We start from the raw sequence: 16,114 nt of genomic DNA, 5'->3' as shown, positions 1-16,114 counted from the left end.
AAAAAAAAAATATATATATATATATATATATATATATGTATATGTATATGTATGTGTGTGTGTGTGTGTGTGTATATATATAATGTAATATTAGGATGTTGTAAGCAGTAATGAGTCTATTTCTTTCTTTTAGTAGGGTTATTTTTATATGTAATAATCTACCTAACATGATAGTCTCGTGTGTCCAGATTTTTCACAATAACAGTTTTTTCTCTTTTTTCTTTTCTATTCTTTTCTTTCATTTTCTTTTCTTTCTCTGCCATTACTAGTCATGCTCAAAATATCACATATGAGGAACAAAGTGAAAGTCAATTTCTGAAATCTATTTCAAATACGTCACTTTGAAGGACTGGTGGTTCAAAGAGCCTAAACAATATAGAAGAGGGAATTGTGGTTTGGTGGGATGATAAATGACTGAACCAAAATTGGTTTTGGGTTTTATTTCTAGATACGTAAGTACATCTCTGTGTAAACTCACTTAGGTTACTTCATTTATTTCACTGCATCAACCATTTTAGAGACGGATCATGCTAATTCTGGATGCCAGATGATTGTCTAGCCTTATTATTGCATATTATTAGAAATATAATAATAATAATACACTTCATTTCTAGCCTGAAATAATTATTGATTAAAGTACAGAAAAATCATGATTTAAAATTTAGCGATCACTGGCCAAGGGAAGAAAGTAGAATGACTGGTTATTGCCAAACTGGCTTTCTATTTCCTAAACCAGTAGCTCTCAAGTTTTTTCTTTTATCTAAGTTCCATGAGTTCTTCTATGAAAGAATCTAAGTTTCAACATAATAAACACAAAATCTCACTTTTTTTCCAAGTTGCACATGCATATATTTATGTGGATTTTATAATGTTATTTATAATAAGATTTAGAAATACAAATAATAATACTGCAATAATATTCGGGTGTATATTTTTGCTGTTAAAGACCCTATATCTAATAATGCTGTTATCTCTTGAACAAGGCAAATCACATTACGGTCATCAGTGGATTAATAGAGCTGCTACCTAGACTGACAAGACACACTAAAAATGGCTGGCAAGTTGGAGCTGGGGTGGTATGGAATCCTACAAAGAAGAACCACAGAAAGCATCATTAGAAAGAAAGCCTAGCATGTGAGTTAAGTGAACGCCTTCATTTCCAAGTTTATCATATATTACCCATAACATTTTTCCACTTGCAACTAGACCTGGGAATTAAGTCAGAAAGAAATCTTACGGATATTCAGGAAAAATTTTTATCACTAGTGATCTTCAAACTGGGATTGACCTGTTAATTCTGGGAGTGTAAGAAAACTTTCTAAGGGGTAAGGGAACCCAGATGTTTTAAGGAATATTTTTCAGATTCTCCACCTTTATATGACTTCTTTTCTAAAATTAATCTGTGACAGTTTTTGCGATAATTCTTCCATTTCATCAAAGAAAGGCACCCTACCATACCCCAAATTTTATCATGGTGCTTTAGGCACCCTCAATACTAAAACGAAAAGTTAAAGGAATGACCCCTTTAACTTTTGACAACTGATCAATGCACAAGAAACCATCAGAGATTTTCATTGTTCTTTCTCCATACGTGTTCTCTTAAGCATATAGCATGGCGTCAGACAGCAGGGTAGTTTGATTTGTGTGGGATCTTCTGGATTCAGGTATTTGGTAGAATTGCACTGTGGGATTAATGGCCTTTATTCAAAACCTTTATTCAAAAGTTTTGTTTTGTTTTATTTCATTCCTCTTTTGTCCTATTGTACAAAATGCATTACTCTTGAAGGAGATTAAAACACAGCTAAGTAAATATCAGTAAGATGTACTGAGCAATAAAAATATTTTTCTCGTATATGTAATCATAAACTATTCTTTTTCACTGTTCTCAAAATTCACCCTTGGAAAACTTTCAAAAGTACTTTCAAAAAGTCAAAGCAAAACAGATTATTCATATTGACTTTTTAACTCTAACTGGAATATTTTCAAGGACTATTAAATTTTTCATGATACATTGGCTAAAAGTCCAAGATAAAACTTTATTATGATTTCTTTCAAGTTCAAAATAAGTCATACTGTGAAATATTTATTGCAATTGTAGCCTCATCTTATTTCATTGTATTATATATTTAGTATTTTTTTGCCACCTATAGACAAAGTCTAAAATTATATGCTAGCTCATGGATGGATTCATTTTAACATTATATTCTTTTCTCTTTCATTGGTACATTAGAAAAGTTTGATCATGATGTATAAAGTTAATTATTTCTTATTTGATAGTTGGTTCTTATTCAGTTATTCTATAAAATTGAATCCAGGATGTCAATCTCTCCATATAAACATTTTTCAAAGAATACCATAACTTATATTTTCAATTTTATTAATACCTTTAATTTTAGCTATATATCATGTATTAATTTTATATTTTATCTCATTATAAAGTAAAGAGAAGCTGTATGTTTTTCTTCTTTTTTTCTAATATTATACATTTGGATAAAATAAATATATTGGATCTCGTTTGGTTTAATTTTGATGAGATAACCTCTAGTAATTAATATTGCAAGATGATTTATTCCTTAGTCAGCTTTGGCTAATTGTTTGGTAATAAGAATGATTTTGCCATTTAGGCTATATTGTGAAAATGTTCCATAAATGAAGTAACTAAAATATGCAAGTTCAAGGTTTCAAAATATGAAAGCATATTTTACAAAAGTTAAGATGAAAAATAATAAAAATATTGCATTGGAAAATGTGTGTTGAAATAACTATATTTTAATTTTTTCCAACTTTTTCTGACTATACTATGTATGTTGGGGGTACAGGACCACCCTCAGATTTGATGATTTAGTAGGATGACTCATAGGACTCAGCATATAGTTGTACTCAGTGCTTTAATATTTTACAATGGAAGTACAAGCACAAACAGCAAAGGGAAAGCGTGCATGAGGCGAAGTCCTGAGAAAACCAGGCACACGCTTCCAAAGTGGAGCCAGGGCACACTTAATTCCTCCAGCAACAAGTGACACTAACACTTGGGAATTGTTGTTTGCCACAAAAAGCTTCTTTGAGACTCACTGCCCAGGGTTTTACTGGGGGCTGATCACCTAGGTACCTGCTGCCTGTCATGTACCCAAATCCCAGACTACCAGAAAGAAAGCAGGTGTTCAGCCTAAGCCATATTGTTTGCATAAACAATTTAGAAATCATAAGCCATTATTATCATCTAATGGTGGTGGGAATCCACTCAAAATCTAAGTTCCCAGGTGCCAGTCATGAGCCAATTTTGCAGGCAGACCTTTCAAAGGGATAGCTTTTTTGTTTGTTTGTTTGAGACAGAGTCTTGCTCTGTTGCCCAGGTTGGAGTGCAGTGGCACGATCTCAGCTCTCTGCAGTCTCTGCCTCCCGGGTCCCAGCTATTCTCCTGCCTCAGGCTCCTGGATAGCTGAAATTACAGGTGCATGCCACCATGCCCCATTAATTTTTGTATTTTTAGTAGAGACTGGGTTTCATCATGTTGGCCAGCCTGGTCTCGAACTCCTGACCTCAGGTGATCCACCTGCCTTCGCCTCCCAAAGTGTTGGGATTACAAGTGTGAGCCACCGTGCCTGAACAAGGATAGCTTTTTTGAAAGTTCTATGTCAACTCCTTTCTGACAACTTGCTTTAAAAAAAGGTGTCCCCAAGTAAAAGAGCTACCATTATAATTAAGAGCCACTTGCTAAGTTTTGGTAAAGCTTTTCTGGGATACTTTTCAGATACTGAGAAAGTAAATTCTGGGCAAAATATTATTTGCAGGTCAGGTGGTTTCAAAATTTGCTTTCAACATGATTAAAAACAAAATATTTGAGTTATTAATTGATATACTATTAAAATCATTCCTGATAATATACAATTTTGGTATAACATTCAGAAGAAATTTACAAAGTAAGTGATATTGTTATCAAGATCTCTTCTATTACCACCTACTTATTACAAGCTCATGTAGTTCTTTTTGGTTGACATTAAAAAATTTAAAAAGGAGTTTAAGTAAACAACACAAATACATTCTAAAATCTATAAATAGGTATTAAAAATGAAAGTAAAATTTTATTGCAAATATATCTCTTAGAAAATTAGACTTTTTTATTTTTTATTTTTTTTTACAGTTAATGTATAGACTCATTCTAGTTATTGGTCATATTCATTCAGTGAGACATGAACTAACTTAAAAAAAGCTCACGATTTTCTTTAGGAGATACATTTGCAATAGTTACTTTCATGTCTTATAGATTTAGCAATATGTTTATATTATTTACTTAAACTCATTTGAAAAATTGTAGATAAAGACCAAACGAACTACATGAAATTTCAAAATATTTTAAAGTGATAGGTGAGTGAAGATGAAGGCAGTAGCTTAAACTACTTATATCTCACTTTACTGAGTTAGAAAAATTTCTGTAACCCATGGTTATAAAATCAGGAACTGAGATGATGAGTAGAAGGGAAAAATAAAAAATTTCTGTAATTAAGAGGATATAAGAGAGAAATACAAAATTTAAAATTAGAATCATTAAAGGTTAAAATATTTCTGACCTGTAAAGGATAATGTAGATTTTCAAATCTTCTCTCATTTTTACTTTTCAGATAAAATAACTGCAGCCTAGAAATGTTGATAATGGGAAGAATACAAGCTTTATATCAAGTGGACCAAGATTTGAATCCCAAAGCTACCATTTATAATTTGTTTCCTGGGCAAAGGTTTTACCCACTGTAAGTTTTATTTTCTCACCCTATAAAATGTGGCTAATACTTATTTTTCTACACTGTTTTAAATGAAATTTATGTGTTCCTGTCTAATGCCCGGAAAAAAAATAAGTGGCTGAGAAAGATTCCTTTTGGTTATCACAGAACCAGTTGGTAACAGAACTAAGGCAAGGCTTCATCAAGGTTTTCTCATTTCAGTCCCAGGCATAGTCTATCCTTGAATCTATGATATTTCTAAGTGCTATCCCAAGTGAGTTGTTTGATAGCAGCACTCTAAACATGATAATATCATACATATTTCAAAGTACTTTTAATATATTGTTTCATTGAAATAATGCATCGATGGGGTAAGCATGGAATATGGGACTTTTCCTTAATGAAGTTCAGGAACGTTAAATGACTTGCTCAAGATTGTTTCATTACTAATAATTAGCGATGGAAGGAGATCAAGAATTTAGCTTTTCTAACTTCTAAAGAAGTTTTCTGACCACAGGCTGTTCTCATCTACAAAATGAGATTGTTAGACTAGATTGTTGACCCCTAACTGGCACTTCTTTCTCTCTGTCTCCTTCTCAGTCCTTTATTAAGTGCAGGTTAAGTGCAAGGGTCTGTTTTCCGGCCACAATTCTCAGGGGTCCAGTTTTCATGCGGTGAAGAGAGAGGTAAACGTTTTGGGTGTCCCTTTGACTTTTTCCACTCTCTCTCCAGAGCTGTAGGGTAGGCAAGAGCCTCCCAGAGGCGGTCTCTGCATGGGACCTGGCCCCTGCTCGAGGCGTACCCCCACGTTCTTGCTAGCTTTTCTATCTTTTCCTGCCATCTCAGTACTATGATTCAGGGAGCTGAGATTTGGACGCGGGCTTAGAGGGGAGGAGCAGAGGAGACAGCTTGACTTATTTAATTAAGGGCCATCGAGCCCAGGATGGAGTTCCCTGGTTGTGCCAACATTTCTTGCCTATGACGACGTTATTATAAGACACCCACACCTACCTGGCTTGGTCTCTGTTTAAATCTTTTCTTGGTAAATCTTAGAGGGTAATGTGGCTGCAAAAGAAACAATCACGTACTTAGAAGTCTACATTTCTACTTGGGTGTGAGTGTGTGTAGGTGTGGGGGTGTGTGTGTGTGCGTGTGTAGGGTGTAGAGAGAAAAGCAGAGGGGAACTTTGAGTTCGTCTTAGATACCAACAGTCAAGTATAGACTTCTGCACAGATGCATATATTGTTGGTTCAAAAATACATAAATAAGACACAGATAAGAGTGTTTTCATTCACTTGCCATTGATTTGCTCAAGCATTTATTCAATAAATATTAACACCCTATATGCTCCAAACCTTGTACTTGTGCCCTGGATAAAAAATATTAAATGAGACACTACACCTACCTCAGTGAATTCAAGCCTGTTGGGAGAAATTGACAATTACAGCGTAGTAAATGACATGATGGCAGCATGTACAAGAAACCTGTGTTCAATGAGTTACCTCACCTGAATCAGAATGGTTTCCCAAAGGTGTCAAGAGAGAATATGGAGAGAGATTCAGCAAGTTCAGTTTTGGACATGGCTTCTTGAAAGATATTTATCTTACCTGCAATCAAAATCTCTAAAGGTTAGAAGTTTACATGAATGGCCTCTCAACTAGGGAATGAATAAGCAAATTGGGGTACCTTCACACAATGGGGTATTACTCAGCAATAAAAAGAAATGAATTTTTGATACATGCAACAGCATGAATGAATCTCGGATGTGCTGTGCTGAGTGAAAGAAGCCAGATTCAAAGGTATGATTCCATGTATATGGTCTTCTGGGAAAGACACAATTATGAGGACATAAAGCAGATCAATAGTGGCTAGGGGTTGGGGTAGGAGGAGTTTTCTTCAAAAGTCATGGGCGAATTTTGGAGGAGATAGAATTGTTCTATATCTTGGTGGTAGTAAAGTCTCAGAATTGTTTCAGAATTGTTTACTAAAAACAGTGACTATTATTGAATATAAATTACACCTTAAATTTTTAAAAAAGAGTAAGAATTTGGCCGGGCACGGTGGCTCACGCCTGTAATTCCATCATTTTAGGAGGCCGAGGCGGGGGAATCACCTGAGGTCAGGAGTTCAAGACCAGCCTGGCCAACATGGTGAAACCCCGTCTCTACTAAAAATACAAAAATTAGCTGGGCGTGGTGGCAGGCACCTGTAATCCCAGCTACTCGGGAGGCTGAGGCAGGAGAATCGCTTGAACCTGGGAGGTGGAGGTTGCAGTGAGCTGAGATTGCACCACTGAACTCCAGTGTGGGCAATAAGAGCAAGACTCCATCTCAAAGAAAAAAAAAAAAAAGAGACAGAGCAAGAATTCACTTAGCTGTGTCCCCAAAGATGCAGACTTGCATGTGCACACACACATGCCCACCTACAATACTGCTAGGGTGATGCATTCCTTTTTCCTCGTGTTTTCCTGTGGAAATCTCTCCAGAAGTGCTCTCAACAGGAATGTTATTGTCTTTTAGGCAGTAGAGTTCCACATTGGCTGGGACTGTAGTGTGCTTTGCAGGATGTTTGGTAACTCTGACACGCACCTACTAAATGCCAGGAGCATCTCCTTGCATTTCTTCAAGTCTCCTGTGGAGTCTATCTGCAGCCCAGCTGAAAACCACATGCTAGAGCAAAATCCCTGGACTCTCTTCATATGAGGAGGGATGCGTTTTCTAATTCATTAGTGAAAGAAGGAACTGGTGTGGTGTGTTTGACTTATTTTTTTCCCTTTTGTTCTTGAGGGCAGAGGGAGGTGGAAACTGCCTACTTGTAGTGAAAATTAATTGTGGTCTGCTTTCTTCCATAACTGGTGGAGTTGACTTTGCTTCTTGCCATATCCTGGGGTTAGGGGTGTGTGTGAAAGTTCAATTCGCATGAGTGTCAGCAAGCCATCTGTCAGCACACCTGCCATGTGTCCTCCGAGCTAGCTTCTTCCAGTAAGAGAGGTGGCGCATTCATTTCCATCAATCTGACTCCTGTGTCTATCATATCTGATCTTGGGAAGGAGGGAGAAGAATGCTAATTATGGATCCACCACTCCAAATATATGTAATGTTAATCCATAGAAGTATCAGATGGGATACTACTTATATTCCAACCTTCATTCCCTGCTATAACGCATGCCCTGAGTGTATTAACCCAGATCCTGGAACTCAAAGTAATACTGAGGGATTGTGAATTTTTGGAATTAGTTCAGTAGGTGTGTACTGAAAATTGGTGCCATTTGCTTCTTATAGCACAACAGTAGTTTCTAAGTTCTTCCTCCACCTTTGAATGTAGCAGGTTAAATTTACATAGCAGCAGTCTGTGTCCTGGTGACCCTATGTCAGGTTTCCTAATTGTGTCACTGACAGATCCAGGCTGACTTTTGCACTGCAGTTTGTACTCAGCACACAGTATAAATGAAACCTTCAGTGTTAGGTGGAGACAAGCTTTTGCTTTGAAGTCTGGAACCACTTTTTTTTTTTTTTTAAAGCAAGAAAGTCTTTATTTTGTGAGATAATGGAAGTGTCATAACATGGAACATTATCAGATCTTTTTGTCAGTGACTTCAAAAGCTAGACACACTACCACATACGTGCTGAGGTTGAAAATTCTTGTTTAAACTAGTATTGATGGCATTTTAAGATGACAGAGGTGTACTAGCCTCTGAAAAAATGTTAAACAGGCAATTTATTCCTCCCACCTTATGACAGAGTCCTTCCAGAACTCTCCCATTAGTATCCTTGTTCTTTCACTGATATCCCACGGAATGTGTCTAAAACTAGTTGACTAATCTAATAAACTGTACGACTAAAGTATCAGTAGGTGTTCATATACACCTCACCTTGTTCTAAATGGCTTTTTTTTTTTTTTTTTTTTTTTTTGAGTCGGAGACTTGCTCTGTCGCCCAGGCTGGAGTGCAGTGGCGCCATCTCAGCTCGCTGCAAGCTCCGCCTCCCGGGTTTACGCCATTCTCCTGCCTCAGCCTCCTGAGTAGCTGGGACTACAGGCGCCCACCACCACGCCCGGCTAGTTTTTTTTTGTATTTTAGTAGAGATGGGTTTTCACCGTGTTAGCCAGGATGGTCTCGATCTCCTGACCTCATGATCCGCCCGTCTCGGCCTCCCAAAGTGCTGGGATTACAGGCATGAGCCACCGTGCCCGGCCCTAAATGGTTATGTTTTAATATGTAACACCACCTCTTCTGCTTTTTAAAAATTGCCTTTTAAAAGGACTTCCAAAGATTTAGCCAAGGGAGTACTGTTTGGGCTTCAGGCCCTAAAACAGTTTGTGGGAGGGATATGGTGTTCTCAGAGACCTACAGATAACACTGCACAAACGGTTCCTGGCCTTGTAAATACCAGTTTCTGGAACAGAGTTTCTGAATTTCTGTCTCAGAAATTATGTATTTAATAAATGTGAGAATATTTTGTGTCATTTTATCTGATCGAGGCTGCTATGTATTGTTTTATTTGGCAGAGGCATTTAATTTAACACATATTTACTGAGTGCCTCCTGTGGACTGGGAATAACAATAATAGTAAAAACATATATAATGTCACTCTGTGCTAGGCATGCTTCTAAATATTTCTTTGTATTGATTCGTTTTAACCCTCACAGCAATGCTATGATGTAGTTACTCTCATTAACGTATCCATTCTACAGATGAGAAAACTGAGGGGTGATGTAACTTGCCCAAGGTCACACAGCTGGTAAGAGGTGAATTTGGTTTGAATTCTCATGTTAGGCTCAAGTCTGCTGGTTGGGTTAATGTCGGAAGAGATGGTAAGTGGTCCATTTCAAAGATAATTTTGTGTATACGTGTAACAAAAACAACAAACATGAATTAGATTTGTGCAGAATGGCTCTAATTATGAAGCAATTGCTTTTTAAGTAGCATTATTTTGTTCACACTAATAGTTTTTTCTCAAAATTAATTATTTCTTCCATAATCTCTTCTGACAAATAGTGTTAGTTTGGCGTATAGGTAGAAGCAAATTTTACAGAAATAGAATGTGTAGGTTTTTACGGGACAGTGTAACATTTCTGCTTTTTAATTTATAAATGATTAAAAATCTTCCATTAATAGGCGCCTCTCTTCTCTTAGAAAAGAAGCTTTACAAAAGACTTAAAAACCTAGATTTAAGATATGTATGCTATTTAAACTGATCAAAAGTACAAACATAATTTGACACCTTTTAAATGCATTTGTGAAATATCTTTAAACTGTATTATTGACATTACTCTGTGAAGAGACCATCATGTGCTATGTATTCCTACTTTTAACTAATAGCCACTAGCATGCATGTAAACTTTTTAGAATGAATTTTATAAATACGTCACAATTATCTCAGCCAAAACCCAAACCACACACAATATTCGTTGTAATAGATGCAAGTACGCAGGGAGAACTCATTTTCAGATCTTATGTTTGCTTATTAGATGTTGAAAAATATAGTAATGATGTACCAGTGGAAATAATTTAGGTACGTGGATTTATCAAGATATCTTGTTGAAAAAGTTATTTACATGTGTACTATCTTCTGTATGTGTAGAAAGAAGCAACTATTCTTCCAGTTAATTCATTCTAAATTGAGAAATTGCTTAGAAATTAAGGCAGAGAAAATAATCATTACTACTCTGTAAATGAACAAAAAGAAATGATTAGAGAAGACATTAACTGGTTCAATATTTTGTTCCTTTTATTGACTTTTATTATAAAACATGACTTTTTATGTTAAACATTCTCCTTAATACTGTTGGTTTGTTGGTGACACGTGGCTCCCTTTCTAGAAGTGGGATGGTGACACCTCAGTCCTTCTGGGAGAAAAAGGAGGGTGACCCACATCCCCCATCCCTCATCTTGAAGTCAGGTTCATAATTGATAAGGTAAGCTTTCTAATGACTTCACAAAGAACCAACCTCAATCAACTTTGGTAATTGATAAAATCAGCACTTAGCTTTCTGATATAATGGCAATAATTACGTAAGAAAAAAAGTTGTGAAAGATGAAATGTGCATTTCTCTCAGACTCTTGAAGGATATTTGAATAATTTCAAAAGTGGAATCAGTAGTATCAGCTGAAGAAACTCGCTTAGCTAGAATGTTGGACACGTGGATCTAAGTCCCTGCCCTTCCAATAACCAGCTGAATGGTTTTGTGTAAACCTCCTACACGTTTGTACTTGGTCACCTCATTTGTCAAAGTAAAGGCTGAAATGGGAAGATAATGAACCATATCTTTTTGGTCTCTTTTCCATTCATTACTCTGATTTTACAAAGAGGACTGTATTTCCCTGGTGAGGTTGAAGATGAATCAGGTTTGAGAGGTCCCTGGAAGTGGACAAATGGTTATCAGCAGACCTCTCAAAGTGTAACTAGTTCACTGAGCACCTACTACTTTCTTTCCAGGTCTCTGAAAGGCCAGCAGAATGCTATCTCTTTATCCTTGTCAGTGCCACACCTACTAGCAATGGGTAATGTGATCTCATTAGAGTCCATAGAGTCTGTGTTTTAGAATCTAATATCTCAACATTAAAAATACGTCAGAGAAAGGGATATGCTTTCACTTTTCTCCAGAGCAGTGCTTTTTAGAAAATTGATACCAGGCCAAAAATTAATTGTATTAAATCACAATTGATCAAAAAACTAAATTTATCTGACACGCATTTCTTTTAGACATGTCTATTTTTTTTGCAATGGTTATACGAGTTTTTTATTTTTGCTATCATTTTATGTTAAAAAAAAACTATTTTCTAATGTATATGATATGATTCCTGACTTAGATTGCGGTTGCTCTGAAGCAGACCATGAGATGAGGATTTGGGTGAACATGGTTTGTTAGGAAATATATCCAGGAAAAACATGTAGATGGACGGGGACCTGAAACAGAGATGGGAAAGGAAGTGAAGGAAAGGGAAGAAATCCAAGCAAGCTTGTATTATATAGTTATACTCCATGGAAAACATCTGTGGCTCAATCCAGCAAAGAGGATCTGGAGATAAGGCCAGTCACTTAGAATCGTCCCCATCAGAGACAAGGGTGCTGAAGTATTTACAACTGCACCGTGAGTCATGATGGGGGTATGTACATTTCTAGGCATGTTTGCTTTTTCCTGTGTGTTGTCAGAAGGGTTCTGGCAGATGGAGGTAGGCCTCCGACAAAGAGAGCAAGTGCTGTCTCAGAGAATAAAAATGAAAGACATGAGCAAAGAGATGTGAGAGTTACAGGCAGAATACTGACAAGGTCCGCTGCAGGTTCATTTGTAATTACATTCCACGAGCAACCATGAAGCTGATGAATATTAGTTAATGAAGTCATTTTGTATAAAGAACAGGGCGGTAGGTCCTGCTCATCTGTTTTACAGACCAATGTCTGTATTGATGAGTGCATTGCAGGAAGCAGATGGTCCACCATACTGGGTAACTTTATATTATTTTAAAAATCTTTTAATTTTGAATTTTTGTGGGTACACAGTAGGTGTATATATTTATGGGGTACATGAGATGTTCTGATACAGGTGTGATCACATCATAGAGAATGAGGTATCCATCCCCTCAAGCATTAATCCTTTGTGTTGCAAACAATCCAGTTATACTCTTTTAGTTACACACTGGGTAATTTGAGAAGAGTTTCATCAAAGGGCTATTTAGTAAGGTGAGGGCAGAGGGTTAGGAAGCCGTGGGGGATCAGTGCAGAACTGGTTGTGGGGTGAATGTCACGCTTAGATTGGAAGGGGTAAGGAGAAGCAGCATAAAAATGCTGTGTGAAGAGAAGCAGGATCTTCCTCAGTTGGCGGGAAGCCTGCCCGGGGAGTGCACACTGTGTCTCATGTTCTGTCTTCCTTCCCTTTCCGGCCAGGCTTCTGATCAGCCAAATAACAAGCTAGAGGACTCAGGAGGCCCTTGCTTTGGTTCCTATTGGAACAATACAACAAAGAACAGGGCTGAGAAAAGGGCAAAGGAAATACAAAAGGACGCCTGGAAGATTTGCACAGGGCAAAGGATGACTTGCTGAGTTAATTTAAAGTGATGTAAATTGCTAAGACAACACAGCAAAGCATTCCTATCATTTTTTTTTTTTCCAGGAAGAAAATCTAAACATTTTCTTCAGGATCTTCAATAATAAAAATCTATTTATCAAACATGAACTTCTTTTTCTACCCTTTACCAGACTGCCCTACTTACTTGTCTAGAGCAGTTACTAAGAGAGAAATAACCTGATCCTTAGTAGTTCTTTCTCATTACCTGGCAATGAGGTCTTTCCCAGTGCCTCAAGATTTGACCTTTGACTCCATTTCCTATTTATCTCATAATGCCTGAGTTTTTATGGCCTTCTTCTCAGCAAAAAATATTTTCTTTGGTCACATACATTCCTTTCTTTTGTCTTAAGATGAAATAGGTTATTTCTTATAATTACATAGTATATGTTTACTATAAATAATACCAATTTTTAAAAATGCTAGTAAAATTACCTTTAGTCCACCAAGCAGGGAATAATAACTCATAACATGTTGCTGTATATCCATCCAATATTTTTCAGTTCACATACACAAATGTGTGCACACACATCCTTTCTTGTAAAAATGGGAACGTTTACAAAATGATTTGCATTATTTCCTTTGATTACTCAAAGAAATTCTTCCATATTTAGGTAGGTAGATCTGCATAAAACTTTTATCACTGCAACTTTTTAAAATTATAGGAATGTCAAGTAATTTATAATATTTGATGAATTCCATAATATTGAACATGTAGATGATTTCCAATTTTGGGACATTCTTTACAATGATAAATAATGTGACTATAAACTAATTGTATATATGTTTTTTACTTATCCTTGACTTTCTTTGGCTAATTTTCTAGATTTAAATGTCTTGCTGGAAAGTTTTGATTCGCAGAATTTCTTACAACCCTTAAAATTCTTTTTTGAATGCCAGTTCTATGTGATATCTTCAATTTGGCCCAGGCTTTATTTGATCTGCTGGACTGTTAATTGTTATAGCAACAGAAACATTTCCACTGTATATTTATTGGTCTTTTCAGGTTGAAATTAAGAGAAATCTCCTGAGGCCAGTGTAAGTAAAATGGGAGCTGTGTTTATGGTGCTACAGAGGTGTTTCATGAAATCCAAAGTCAGAGTTTCAGTTGGGTTCCAAGAACAGCCTAAGCTGGAGACTAGAGGGCTAAAAGTAACCAGTAGATATTTTCCATGCATATATTTGTTCTCTCCTTCTGTGTATAAGTTCAGTCAATGCCAGTCTTTCTGAGTGTTTCCTATTCCTTGTTTAAGTCATTCTTTGTTTCATTGAAAAATTCCCTAGTCCAGTTCCTCATTTCCTCAAGAAAGGAACAAATTAATTGGACCAGTTTGGGCTTGAAGGTTCACTCCTGGCCTCTCCCAAACCATGGGTATAATTTTAGCTAAAAATAATAATAAATATGAGCAACAAAAGTTAAAAAAAATACTACTATGCCAAAGGAAAATTTAACAACTCTTTTAAAGAAATTTTGGGTCATAAGGAATCAAATTTATGATGACCTGCAAAATACAATTAATGAAGAACTTACGGTTACAGCTGAATCAGTGCTCACAGGAAAAATCTATCATAAATAAATCCATTGGTATAATAAACAAAAATAATCAAAATCTTTAATCACTCAATGCAAGAAATTACAACATTTAAAAAAGGGCATTAGAAGGAATAAATTAAGGTTAAAAACAATAGAAATAGAAATCATGAAAACTGTAAAACTATTACATAGTTTCAAGAGTGCATTGCAGAATTACAGAAAGCTTTCGCTTTAAAATCAGGAATAAGAAGTCCCTGTTATATATTACACAGTATAAGTTAATTCGATGTGGAGTCACGATTTAATGCAATTAGATAAACAAAAATAATTTTTTAGAAAAGATACTCTATTGTTGAAGGCAAAATTGCTATGTGAGGCTCAACAATTGAGCCTAACTAATTCTCTGTCCCTATGTTAAACAATGCTGGGACCGAGCAATAATAACTTATCTGCATGCTCCAGAATTACTGGCTCCTGAAAGATAAGACCAGGAAAGCCCTAAACAACTTATTATCAAGACTAACAGTTTGCTCCTCAAGACTCCCTTCAAGATCATCTCACTGCTAAGTTTAGCAATCAAAGTAAACACTGCCCGTTTCTGGCATTTCTCTGCCTTAAAGTTACCCAGCCCAGACCCTGGACCTTCAAAAATGTATTTTCCTGTTTTTCCAACTTTGGGAGACTGCTAACAATTGTACTGCGGTATGTCTCATACACAGGTTAGCTCCATTAATAGATGTCTTCTCGTGGTCATATGTGGTATAATGGGCAGGCTTAACAAAAGAGGAAAATGCTAACTTGTGTTCTCTGTTTGCCACGAGGTCACTTTGGTTTTGCAGAGATTGAGAAACTGAAACTGTGAGAGATTAAATAATCTATCAATAATCTATCAAAGTCATTGCCCGCAAGCAGGGTAGGAGGATTTAAAAAGGTCTGACACACACCTGAAATTCTCCTTGTTCCATTACTATATCCTGCCTGCAGTCGGCCGTCTCTGTTTCTGCATTTTGCTGGGAGAATCCCACCTTGAGTCCTTTTAGCCTGCACTTTTCCTTCAAATTATCTCAATGGCAGAACATGAGAAAAGCCCTTGAATTGCTCTTTTTATTACTTCAGTTGCTGTAGAAATTCTGTGTCCTACCTCTCATCTTAGCAGAATGATCATCAAAGGATCTGAATGATTGAATTTGAGAAATAAAAGCAATGATGATTTCTCATGTATTATTTTGTCTATTTATATGTGCCTGCTTGAACCTGAACAAGATTGAAGACAGTTTAATGCATGTTTGCAAAGGCTGTAGAGCACATCCAGTGGTTTTACATGCATTGTCTTATTTGAATTTGATTTGATTCTAGTCTGAACTTGTTCTCAACATGTTACCATCCACACTTATAATAAACCTTATTACTTTCTTGTGTTTTATTTTCCACTTTTGGATCATATAAATTTTATATTGTCACTGCATTGGTCAAAGTTTAGCCCTGCAATTTGACTTGTAACTATGTATATATGAAAACAAAACGTATTTGTTTGCTTTACATGGTTTTAGATAATTGGTGTTCTGCTGAAAAATGCCACATGTGATTATGTGCTCTTGGTGAATTGCTCGATGGATGACCATATCAATACATTCTTTCAATCTATTTTATAAATTCCAGGACTTTTACTGGTTTATGGTGACTGGCCCACTTTGAAAGCACAATGAAATTGCTTTGCCTACATGAGCTAGTATTAAAAACTGTAGGGTTAAAATGGAGATTTAAGTGAAGCAAAGTGATAACACTGATTAAGAGCAGAGAT

General features: G+C 36.2%; 1 long non-coding RNA gene across 1 annotated transcript; it reads left to right on the top strand.

Moving 5' to 3' along the window:
• Positions 1–987: 987 nt before the first annotated feature.
• On the top strand, positions 988–9,458 carry LOC126940794 (uncharacterized). The gene is made up of 3 exons (XR_007720921.1): positions 988–1,134; positions 4,620–4,745; positions 9,408–9,458. It is a non-coding gene; the product is annotated as an uncharacterized LOC126940794 (long non-coding RNA).
• The last annotated feature ends 6,656 nt before the right edge of the window (positions 9,459–16,114 follow it).

This window comes from Macaca thibetana, chromosome 17 (genome assembly GCF_024542745.1).
Source record: "Macaca thibetana thibetana isolate TM-01 chromosome 17, ASM2454274v1, whole genome shotgun sequence".
NCBI lineage: Eukaryota > Metazoa > Chordata > Mammalia > Primates > Cercopithecidae > Macaca > Macaca thibetana.
The sequence above is the reverse complement of the archived record's forward strand: the minus strand, read 5'-3'. Positions and strand labels throughout refer to the sequence as shown.